The 13,351-nt window shown below is 38.1% G+C and overlaps 1 protein-coding gene across 1 annotated transcript in view; it reads right to left on the reverse strand.

The window, feature by feature from the left end:
• The window catches only part of LOC121370637, a 75,852-nt gene extending 74,075 nt beyond the window's left edge, over positions 1-1,777 (reverse strand). Inside the window, exon 1 of the mRNA XM_041496004.1 lies at positions 1,293-1,777. The gene's annotated coding sequence lies outside the window, so the exon portion shown is untranslated. The remainder of the gene's footprint in view (positions 1-1,292) is intronic.
• Between the last annotated feature and the right edge of the window lie 11,574 nt (positions 1,778-13,351).

The raw sequence follows: 13,351 nt of genomic DNA on the forward strand, positions 1-13,351 counted from the left end.
TGTCCACGTTGTGGCATGTTCTTAAAATTAACATTTTAGGGAGAACAAAACGACAAGTATCGTTACGAACCAACCTTTACACTTAGCTTTTAAACATACATCCACCAACAACCCACGTGTGCAAGATGTTTGCGTGCATCCCTGGGCACATTTTACTTTACTCAAACACTATTTAGAAGGAAGGAAGCAATGTTGTATTTAATTACTCACTCAATACATTTTAATTACGGTTATGTGGAGTCGGACATATGATTAAGGACTACACAGATATTGAGAGAGTAAACCGGCTGACACCAGATGGGCAACTCTTTCCGAGATCTTTCGTATGCAGCATCCCATTGCCAATGTTTGGAAGTCATATGTGATGAAAACTTGTTAAAATATATGACACTAGTACAGACTTACCAGAAACTCTATTGGCCCTTAATTAATTTTGTTGAGTATAAACATGGGACTACTAACATCCGTAGTATTAACTATAATCATAAAAAGTACTTCTTTTTTAAACTGGCATCTGCAATAGTGCTATATGTATTACACTGTAAGCTGTAAAGTCGCATCCTCACCATTTGGTGAACCCCTCTAACAGAGACAGTATGTTATTTCAATGCTAGTCATGGAAACATCATGAAAATTCTTCTACTTCCTGGAAACAAATTAGTCTTTGTGATGGCAATAAATTAATGTTTTCTCTAAAATGCTGTTCGCTATTATCACTGCTAATAGTAATAGTGATCATAATCAATAATGATATGACTTGTGAAGAAGATGATGATAATGATGATTATGATGATGGTGACGACGATGATGCTAATGATGATGACGACGATGATTATAATGATGATGACGACGACGATGATGATAACAATAAAATAGTTTACCAATTTATATACTATACTGCGGAATCATATAACATATTTCAAATTATTCAGTTTTAAAATAGAACGCAAAAGTTGATCATGTATTGTCATTACAATATGGCTACTTTGTTTACCATAGCAACAGAGGGCAAAACGACTTTATAGGGAAAGGTTAACATGAAGACCGCTTTTAATATATATAATTATATACTAGTTCTGCTACTACTTCTCATTATTATTACACATAGTATTAGTACATATATTAATAATAATAATAATAATAATTATTATTATTATAATAATTATTATAATTATTGTTTGAATACAGAACAAAATTATATGAAACAAAGCAAGAAGGAAAAGAAAAAAACTCCTAGAGAAATGAAAAAAATAAAAAACAGGGAAAAAAACAACAACTATAAACATACTTACAAGACATTTCCACATTCCGTTTGTTTAAGCATCGATTTTACTTGACACGATCTATTTCCATTATTACTATTCCCACTACAAAATGGCCCATATTCCGACCGAGTTACACGGGCCAACTGCCCAGCGTAGTTGCTGCTCTCACAGACAGCCGAAAGCCATGTCGCCGGAACTCTGTTATCGCCTGGCCAGAAGAGGAGTTGACAATGACTACGACTCGTTCCTCCGGAACAACACGCGTTAGTGGCCGCTCCGCACTCGTGTAGTTCGCCTCAGACAGTTCGACTCGCCAGTCAGGTCCACGAAGAAACTGCTATTTAATTCACCCAATGGGCTCCTTTCGTTAATAATGGCAGTACGGGAGAATCGATTGACAGAGTTAACGTGTTTTCATTGACTGTTCCTTTCAGATCTTCCGTGGCAGGTGACGAATCATGATGATGTTTTCGTCTGTTCATTAACACCTCATACCTACAGACAACCCTGTCGGTAATCACCAAACAAGAGACTTATAGAAACTAGCAGATGAACCTTTTTTTGAAAGATACGGGGGGGGGGGGGGGGGGGGGGGGGAGCGGGCGTATGTAAAAAGTTCATAACACGACCTACTTTTACTTGTGCTATGTCAAATCTGTCATCAGTATTTTTGTAAGATACTTTAAGTTTGCTATCCTTTCATTTGAGAATGCTTGTGACGGTACATGCTCTTAATTTCTTTTCGCCTGTGGCGATATTAATTGTTTTGGAAGGCCGTATGCAGTTCCAAATGCATTTAGCCCAGATGGGCAATTTGTTACGTAATACCTTCGCGCGACCGTGCATTCCAATATGCACTTAGTCCAGCTGTGGAGGCCATGTGGCCAGTAGTTACGTAATACCTCTGCGAGTGCGGTTTTTACAACCGTGATTTTGGCGAATGGCGACAGCCAGTCTGACGATCAGAGAAAGATATGCCGGCATGGTGGCTGTCAAAAATCCACATGATAAGATTCAGTACCGCCTTGTGCCCCCAGGCGATATTCGCTGTCTCTGAGAGTTTTGAATAAATAGCTAGGGTTTTAGAGATATCGGGGAGAAACATATTGGAAGGCGTCCAAGGGGAACGTTAGTCCGTTTGGACTTGGTAATTATATATTTTCTGCTCTGTTGTATAACCTTGATGTGATTGATGTTACTTTAAATATTTTAATACTGTATTATACCAATATTATTTAGACGGTGCTGCCGGTCATCTGACGCAGTAATCTGTAGGCTCACTGTCCTAAATAATTATAAAAAGCTTAACCAGTCATCCTAGAGGACCTAAGTAAACTGTAGGTTATTGTCTTTATTGTGATAGGTACCAGTATTAATTCTGTGTTACAAGGTTACTGAATGAGTAGTAAGGGTTAATTAAAAATTAACCAGTTAGGAATAGAGTTGTAATTCCTTTATTAATTAAGTTCTCCTGGCAGCGTTTCTCAATTATCACACGTGTGGGTGTTGTGTCACAGTGAAGTGATTAGCATATTGTGTAAACTAGACACCTAGAGATTAACTAATTAAGTGATCAGTTCTGGGTTGTTATTATTTGTTGTTGTTAATTAACTACTGCGGCAGCACATTTGTCAGCGTAGGTTAATACAGATTCCAAAGTGTATTGTGTTTTTGTTGTGGTTTCTAGTGAACTAAACGTGCTATAATAATATATACTTATATAAGATCTTATTTCTGATCATACCTAGACGAGCCAGCGGGTATAACTGCCTGCTACAGAGATATCTAATAGATATACAGTTAGGAGAGATATTTGGACATTCGTGTTTCATTCAGTTACGGGTATTATAGGATCCCCGTGGCAATGCTTTATCTTGAACGCCAAAAAGTCGTCAACAGCAGTTATAACGTTATCGTTGGATTTTTTGTTAATCCTTAACTCTGCTTTCAGATTAGGAAATAGGAAGTTAGGAAACTAATGGAAGTCACGATTAGTTCGAACAGTGTGAACTGGTGCATATATTGCCATGCAGGAGTATGACATTAGTCTACAGATTTCCTCTGGGTTTACAACTGTTTTTGAAACATCTGCAAACTGAAGGCACTTCGATCGTTAAATGTTTTTCAGAACCTCTCAAAACTGATGTGCTAATATTTCCCACAGAAGAAATTTAGATTTTCTATTGACGGAATGAGCCCAGTTCCATTGTTCACTCTTTTTTTCTTTACTTTTTTTTTCTTGTTTGTTTGTTGACGCAAGTTTCATCTTGCGGACTGATTTGACTTAGAATCCCTTTTCCTACATGTAAAGGCAAATAACATTGATTGGCTGGCCTTATTTTTACTGTTGCGGAGATATATTTTCTATCTTTTGTAAACAAGACAGTAAAGATAAAGAAGAAAATAATAATGGATGGTGTAATTATTACGTATCTTCTCGCTGTCAGTTGTTCCACCACAAAGATTTATGTCGTATGGAAATGCACCTGTTCCATTAAGTATGTTTGCAAAAAATGGAAAGACATCTCAGTGGTTACCATATCTGGAAGAACTCAGTGGGTTGAAAAAGGCGACATCTCGCACACAGTGTGATACAGTGTTATGCGACAGACATGCCTGTATGTATTCAAATGATTAATAATCTTTAGCAAATCGTCACACCAGAACCATTTCAACAGGTGGCCAAAAGGTTTTTCAACCTTATAAAATGTAATGCTTGAATTTAAAAGCAGTAATGTTCAACAAACACATGTGGCGACTGACAGAATCAAGGGAACGACCCTGAGAACAGCCATCAGTAACAGAATTTGCATTCCAGAAAACTAGACATGGTTTCTCAGCAACTGAAAATAAAGCCAGCCTAGCAAAGTTCTTTACTTTGTACATGTCTGAAAATATAATACTCTTACAATACCAGGCATTGTTTATTAGTTTAAACCTGTTCAGGTTAACACCAACAAAAGGCAACATATGTTCGTGACATTCCACATACATAGTATGCTGTTTAATACTGAGGAGGCTCCTAAGAGAATCATAACGCATGCCACTGATGCTTCTAGGGGGGCTGCTATCGATAGAGCAATGTCCTGTTCTGATGCCAATGTCCTTGTTCTCATCCAACGTGATGCAGTGATACTTTCTAGCAAATCTACTTCTTAACGGGCATACCAGCATTGCAATGTTTATCCCTGGTCATGAGATACTGTATCACTTGACACTGCTCTAGAGAAGCACCGCTTCTTCCAGTTTACACTGCCAATTTTGGGGAAAAGTACCGCGACTGTCAAAACAGTACTTTGTGCTGAGTATGACATTAATTGAAGCTTGTACGACAAAACATATGGTGTTTCTTTGAACAATTCTTATTGAGAAAAAGCAGGAAAGACTTACCTGGTGAAAAACTACCTCTTGTATGGAGAATAGTTTTCATCTGAACGTGTTTCGATATCTTTACCAGTAGATGGTATGGTGTAATGCCAACATTGCAACAATTTAATATTTTAATTCAAGTAGATAATTATATATTATGTCTAAACTTTTTGTTTTGGCATACACATTTGTTGCTTGAAGATGTTCTTTTAAGCATAATGTTTCTTATGTAATGGCCATACAAACACACAAATACAGTAAATGGTTATGCTGCATTTGATAAAAGTCAATTAGGCCTCAAAACGTAATAATTAAACCATTTATATGCAATTGTTTGGAAATTGTTCATTTTTACTTTTTCTTATTTTTCACCCCAAGACGCATCTTTTTGACACCACATTTCTCGGCCCGCAGTAATTTGCCACAATATCAACATTGGTGCTTTGGAGCCTGACCCCAAGACGAACATTTCGATATAACTCAACCAATGTTGAACTCGAAAATTGGTAGTTTCTGCTGCTCCACTATTGAAAGGATAGTAAACTCAAACATGAGCCTTATGTGTTGGAAAGATGCATACCCGGACCACCAACACATACTGACACTTTAACAAAAATAAAAACGTGATTATTCCTGCTAACTGGGGGCAACCATTTTCTTTTGTTTTCGTTGCGTCGGAAATTCTACCTTGGGCAGAAGTGACGTTAGCCAACTCCAACTCCTGTATGCATAGTGTAAACAAACGCAGTCATTTACGACAAGGCACTTTGCTTTCATCAACCAGACTTGTAAAACAACATAAATGACTTGATAATATAATAAACTATTTAACTAAATATATTTCAATTTGCATCAATAGAACGAAATGGAGTTATAGTATTTTTCTTTTAAAAAAAATCCAAAGAAAAAAGCATATTATTAGGCCTATTGGTAGGGTACGCTGGTGAAAATTCGACCACTCACGATACCCAAGTGATACTTTTCTTTTCTTTGGGACTACGTAATTGGTCAGTTTTGTGATTTTAGATTGGAAAGTCTACTTAATCAAGGGTTTCACTGAATTATTTACAGTAATAAAGCAGAACGGCAGATAATGTCCATTACCATTTTAGGAGTGGCCGGTTATCCCACAATACCCTGTGATCTTAATAAAACAGGCACGTATTTTTTGTGTATCCAGACAACTTGTTTGGCGACAGTCCAAATAGACACCTGCGAATCAGGAACAACTGGTTCGGGCCACGGAAAGAAAATACCAATTAACTGAGAAAATACTCCGATTATCATTTCAGTACGTGGGTTCATGTCTGGACAAAACATAACACAGTACAAAATGGCTGCACCCGTTATATATATATATATAATATCCGTCATATTTAACCGGTTTTTTAAATTAACTATAAGATTATACTTATTGATAATAAGTTGAATATGCATACCAGTCCAAAGCCTTGCGCGAGCATTCCTTTAAGGAATAGTTTGAAGCATTTGTGTTTAAAATGAAAGTCAGTCTTTAAACGGTGGTATAATGGAAAAGGCTCCTTACTGTCACTCCAGTATGACAGATAAGAAACCCGTTTCTCCTTTGTAATTACCGTAGCTGCTAAGTTGAGTTAAGAAGGTATACAATTTTTGCAAATACATTCCTGTTTTGAGATCTATTTAGGAAGGCACATTTTTTTTTTCTCTCGTCGTAACCAAAGTGCACATTAGTGAAATCTCGTGCTAAACAGCTTAATGTCATGTATTATTATTCGTTGATAAGTCAAGGAGTGTTGATGCTTTTGAAAAGAGTATATTAATTAATAACAGTACGAGGTTATATATAAAATAACGCCATTATCTATAGTATTATATCAACTCACTCATTGCAATTCATGTAACTACAACTTTAAAACTGAAAGTAAAATGCATAATTCCCTGGTGCCAGTCTGCGGTTTCAAATCCCTATCTCATTTAAAGACTATTAGATCAGTTAGCTAGTTTTAGTTGATTTAACATCACTTGTTTTCAAATAGATGGGTTGTTAAAGGAGGGGACAATTAAGGCATCTGGCCTGGTGTGCATAGTCAACGATATATGATGCACATTATTGCTTAATGTCAACTATAATCATATAGTTAATTAATAAAACGCTTAAATGTGACGGCTATTATATATAACAGGCGCAGCCATTTTGTACCATCCCAGTGAATACGCCCTCTGGCGAGCTGGTGGTTACGTAATACCTAACGTGTCAAGTCAGGAATTAGTCTTCGAACTGAAGAAACAAAACACACCTGAATTTTGTGGATGCATCGCAATGTTCTGTAATAATATTCATCCCAGTAAGCCAGCAACAAGTATATATTATTTTTCAATACAAAATAAACCACCATTGTCAAAGTGTTGAAATAACTGTCTTATGTTTTGTACATAAATTAACCCACGTACTGAAATAATAATCTCAGTCTTTTCTTAGTTAGTTGGTCTTTTCTTTCCTTGGCCTGTACCTGTGGTTCCTGATTGGCAGGTCCCCAGACACTGTGTCTAGACACACTGAAAAGATGTGCCTCTTTTATTAAGATCACAGAGTATTGTGTGATAACCGCGCGGACACCCCTCAAATCAGACATTATCAGCCGTGCTGCTTTATTACTGTAAGTAATTCTGTAAAACCTTTGATTAAGTAGACTTTCCCATCTAAAATCACAAAACTGACCAATTACGTAGTTCCAAAGAAAAGAAAATTATCATTAGGGTATCGTGAGTGGTCGTTTTTGCTCGAACGTACCCTATCAGTAGGCCTAATAATATGCTCTTTTTTTTCTTTGGATTTTTTTGAAAGAGTAAAATACTATAACTCCATTTCGTTCTATTGATGCAAAATGAAATATATTTAGTTAAATAGTTTATTATACCATCAATTCATTTATGTTGTTTTACAAATCAGTTATGAAAGCGAAGCGCCTTGTCATAAATTAGAGTGTTTGTTTACACTGTGCATAGAGGCGTTGAACGGAGCTGACGTCACTTCGCCCCAAGCTATACCACCGGACGTCACAAAAACGAAACAAAATGGATGCCCATAGTTAGCAGGAATAATCCTGTTTTTTATTAACTCTAAAATGACGCGTTTTTCATTTGTTGAAGTGTCAGTATGTCTTGGTGGTCCGGGTACGCATCTTTCCAACACATCAGGCTCACATTTGAGTTGATGCTCCCTTTAAGCTATCCAAAAAACTTTTGAAAGTAATTGCTATTTTGTGTGTAACATATGGTTATTTCGACATTCCGTTTTGTTTTTTGTTTTGTTTTGGTTCGTTTTGGGGTTTTTAGGGGGAGAAGTGAGTGAGAGTGAGAGTGAGAGAGAGAGAGAGAGAGAGAGAGAGAGAGAGAGAGAGAGAGAGAGAGAGAGAGAGAGAGAGGGGGGGAGGGTGGGAGGTGGAGAGAGAAAGAGAGGGGGCCTACTGCTGCCACATTCTTATTGTTTTCGGAAAGACAAGGACAGTACCTACCACGACCTTTCATGTTCTAGTCATAAGGCACTGGATAAAACGTGGGGAGACCTCAATCCACCGAGGACCATCGATCCTGCGATCCATTACACCTTAGCCGAGCACTATACCATTGAGCTGTCCAGAAGACGTGTCATATCCTGGCATAACTGAATCTTTGTACAAGCTTAGAACGCCTGTCCTAAACCGATTAAATAAGGGTTGTCATCTTTTACGTTTTGAAGCCTAACAGTCAGAACAGCAAAATTAAAAATTCGATCTTTGTAATTGGAACAAACAAAAACATATATTATGGCCTTCCAGCCCTAATAAATAGAGCTAAAAGTCTCTCATTTTATAGCATGATGCCGTTGTTGGTGGCAGTGAAGTAAATCATAATACACTGTACACTATAATGACATAAATATATAAAACGCACGATACGTTTTCCTGGGTGGGTCACATTCATTTGTATCTTGTGATGGTAGACAGTCTTTATGCCTTAAGGTTTCTGATCTAGGTGTTGTCAATCTAAAATGGGAAAAGCTATCACTCTTTACCCCAGTCTTGTATTCATAACCATTATACAGAACTAGGTGATGGAAACTGATACCTCCCTTAACAAATGTGCGGACAAGATGGACAGATGCAATTCTTGCGATAATCATTCCTGCGTACTTTATGTTAACTACTAAACTTAATTGAAAAATGGTATGTATTTACATTTTGGTAACAGACACTAATCTAGGATGAACTGAAAACTGCGATGTATGGCGCTAAAGGGTGTATACTACCAAATCAAATCCCATAGACGACAATAGTAACATATGTGGTTAAAACTCCTACCTGCAGCGTATCAATCGACATAAACGCCACAGATATAAATACTACCATCCTTACTCTTAAAGTGAATCACAATACATTGGGGTCAAGCTGCTAATTTGCGAGTACTTTTTTTTACAGGCACAAGGCTACTTGACACAGTGGTACTAGATGAAATAAAATTGCATACATTTTTTACCCAAATGAAACTAATTTTTTTTACAACCAACACACTTACATTTATCACCAATCACAGGACTTGTGGTGTTCTCTTCTCTATAAAAGTTCGGTGCAATTCGAACTTTTACCCAGCCGGAAGTTATTTGGTTTAGTACTACCTAAACTAGGATGAACTGAAAACTGGGATGTATTTACAGTTTAGTAGCAGACGCTAATCTAGGATGACTTGAAAACTGGGATGTATTTACAGTTTATTAGCAGACGCTAATCTAGGATGAATTGAAAAGTGGGATGTATTTACAGTTTAGTCGCAGACGCTAATCTAGGATGAACTGAAAACTGGGATGTATTTACAGTTTAGCTGCAGGCGCTAATTTAGGATGACCTAAAAACTAGGATGTATTTACAGCGCTAATCTAGGATGACCTGAAAACTGGGATGTATTTACAGTTTAGCTGCAGGCGCTAATCTAGGATGAATCTGAACCGATAGAAGTGACTTCCCAGAGGAATTGGGAGACGTTCTAGTTAAAAGATGGCAACATTCCACGTGACTAAATTAAAGCGCTATTATGGATACGGGTTTGGGATGGGATGTTTTGATACAAAACAAAATGGAAAGGACTTCGTCACATGTTTTATGTATTGACCTCAACTGTTTTATGAACTTCGTGACTTATTCCATTAAGTTACCGGCCTCGGTGGCGTCAAGGCAGCCATCGGACTACAGGCTGGTAGGTACTGGGTTCGGATCCCAGTCGAGGCATGGGAGTTTTAATCGAGATACCGACTCCAAACCCTGAGTGAGTGCTCCGCAAGGCTCAATGGGTAGGTGTAAACCACTTGCACCGACCAGTGATCCATAACTGGTTCAACAAAGGCCATGGTCTGTGCTATCCTGCCTGTGGGAAGCGCAAATAAAAGATCCCTTGCTGCCTGTCGTAAAAAGAGTAGCCTATGTGGCGACAGCGGGTTTCCTCTAAAAACAGTGTCAGAATGACCATATGTTTGACGTCCAATAGCCGATGATAAGATAAAAAATCAATGTGCTCTAGCGGCGTCGTTAAATAAAACAAACTTTACTTTATTCCATTAAGCCGTCTATTGAAACATTTAATGGATCACGGAATAATGTCCTGACACAAAATGTGAAGCTCGGTTTTGTGTCTGTATTGATTCGCAAAGACCATAGGTCTTTTTATAGTTGTTAATACTTAAAGACTAGCAGTTCTTTGAGAGAGAGAGAGAGAGAGAGAGAGAGAGAGAGAGAGAGAGAGAGAGAGAGAGAGAGAGAGATATCTGTGGCAATATATTCAAATCAAATACTAGTTACAGAAGACAGAAGACTGCAAACAAATGCTACATCAGCAATAGCAAGAAAACTAATTTAAAACAAACAATAATACACAGTTTTAAAACCTAACAATTAAAAAATTAATTACTAACAAAACCTATGCACAAAAAACCCACACAATCAGCTGTTGATTCCAAATCCCCACCCACCCCCACCCCCCACAATCAAAGAAGAAGAAGAAAAAGATGATGAGCCAGAATGAAAATGATTAGAAAAGAAAAGAAACAAAGGATGTTTGAAGAATTCATTTAGGATATTTCCACTGAGTCGGACATGCTGACAAGACATGATTGTCATCTTAAATCACCCATTAAAGAAATAAATGTACGTTTATGATACATGTGCTTAATTATTAATAATCACTTTTACTGAAGCTACAAAATCGATACCAGGAAATTATTACTGTATTTGCATAAGCCTTAAACCTTATGAGGATAATCTGGTTTGAACTGCTTGAATTGTGAACACTGACACGTAAGATACTAACATCGTCTCCGTTAAACCTACATGTTACCGGGGAGCAGGTCAAAAGAGGTAGAACACGTAAGATACTAACATCGTCTCCGTTAAACCTACGTGTTACCGGGGAGCAGGTCAAAAGAGGTCGAACACATAAGATACTAACATCGTCTCCGTTAAACCTACGTGTTACCGGGGAGCAGGTCAAAAGAGGTCGAACACATAAGATACTAACATCGTCTCCATTAAACCTACGTGTTACCGGGGAGCAGGTCAAAAGAGGTAGAACACGTAAGATACTAACATCGTCTCCGTTAAACCTACGTGTTACCGGGGAGCAGGTCAAAAGAGGTAGAACACGTAAGATACTAACATCGTCTCCGTTAAACCTACGTGTTACCGGGGAGCAGGTCAAAAGAGGTCGAACACATAAGATACTAACATCGTCTCCGTTAAACCTACGTGTTACCGGGGAGCAGGTCAAAAGAGGTAGAACACGTAAGATACTAACATCGTCTCCGTTAAACCTACATGTTACCGGGGAGCAGGTCAAAAGAGGTAGAACACGTAAGATACTAACATCGTCTCCGTTAAACCTACATGTTACCGGGGAGCAGGTCAAAAGAGGTAGAACACGTAAGATACTAACATCGTCTCCGTTAAACCTACATGTTACCGGGGAGCAGGTCAAAAGAGGTAGAACACGTAAGATACTAACATCGTCTCCGTTAAACCTACGTGTTACCGGGGAGCAGGTCAAAAGAGGTAGAACTCGAACTGCGCCAATTTGGGTACATTAATTACAAGACATTAAACATTAAAGATGAATAATGAACAGAATACACTTCAAAATTGAGTCAATCAGTTGAAAATAACGTTCCATCCATTTCATCGTCAAGTTTTGAATAATTCCGTGAATACAACTCTTAGACTAGGACATATGGGTGTATAGGTATGCTTACAATTCCAATAGCGATAACAGCAACTATTTTTTTCAAACAAAACTGTTGTGTGTAAGTCCAATTAATAAGTTTAAAGCATGCTGTGCTGGGAACACACATATCAGCTTTCTCTACCGTTGAAACTCACTCTGTGTGCACACCCGTACTGAGAAGCGAACCCAGTATTTACCAACATGAGAGCCGTTAGCACAACCACTGTAGCAACTAGTGATGTTCCACTGATCGGTTATATTCGAAAATAGATGGTTTGGCTCTATCTATGTGATCGTCGATTATACATATTAATAACCGATTGTGTGGGAAATTGTTCACTATTATTGTTTCTACAGTTTACATGATGGAATTGATCGAAATGTGTTGCGATTGCTGTTTTCATGTATACATTAAGACATCCGATAATAAATAGTTATTAAAGGTGAAACTCGTGATTTGTATGGTTTATCCTACTCACCACCAACTTCTTCCTTGTTACTCACCAACAACTCCGCCCTTGTTACTCACAAACAACTTCTCCCTTGTTACTCACCAACAAATCCTGCCTTGATACTCACGAACAACTTCTCCCTTGTTACCAACAACCTCTCCCTTGATACTCACCAACAAAGTATCCCTTGTTACTCACCAATAGCTCCTCCTGTGTTACTTACCATCAACTTCTTCCTTGTTACTCACATACAAATTCTCCCTTCTTACTCACCATCAAGTTCTTCTTGTTACTAACCAACAACTTCTCCCGTCTTACTCACCATCAACTTCTCCCTTGTTACTCACCAACAACTTCTCCAGTGTTACTCGCTGCTCACCAACAACTTCTCCCTTTTTATTCACCAACGTCTCCTTTGTTACTCACCAACAACTTCTCCCTTGTTACTCACCAACAACGTCTCTCTTGCTACTCACCAACAACTTCTCCCTTTTTACTCACCAACGTCTCCCTTGTTACTCACCAACAACTTCTCCCTTTTTACACACCAACAACTTTTCTCTTGTTACTCGTCAAACTTGCTCATTCTACTTCCAATGCTGTGGCGGGATCTAGCCCAGTCGGTGCACAGGTCAAAGGATCTATTCTTTGGGGGTTTTCCTCATTCCAACCAGTGCCCTACGACATCTATATGAAAGGCAGTCATGGCTGTGGGAAAGGACATTGTGACCATACCGTGATTAGTTCTCATTATTAAGTTTCGCCACTCACGATAATACATCGGTAGTGGATGAGCTAAACATGTACAAGACGGAGCTCACTGGGGATTTAAACAGCTCTGCTAACACGCACTCGTGAAGCACTGTCCTAACAGATCTGTATCCTATAGTTGATCAGGTTTGCACGGAAATGTTTAATGAACGGGATAAAATACTTAACATCAACTCATCGAAACCTGCTAATTAACATGATGTGATGTATATGCTGATCTAAATTGGTTTGGGGAGCACTGACATTAATTTCATTACACGTTCTACATAT

Source organism: Gigantopelta aegis, chromosome 4 (assembly GCF_016097555.1).
Source record: "Gigantopelta aegis isolate Gae_Host chromosome 4, Gae_host_genome, whole genome shotgun sequence".
Lineage (NCBI taxonomy): Eukaryota > Metazoa > Mollusca > Gastropoda > Neomphalida > Peltospiridae > Gigantopelta > Gigantopelta aegis.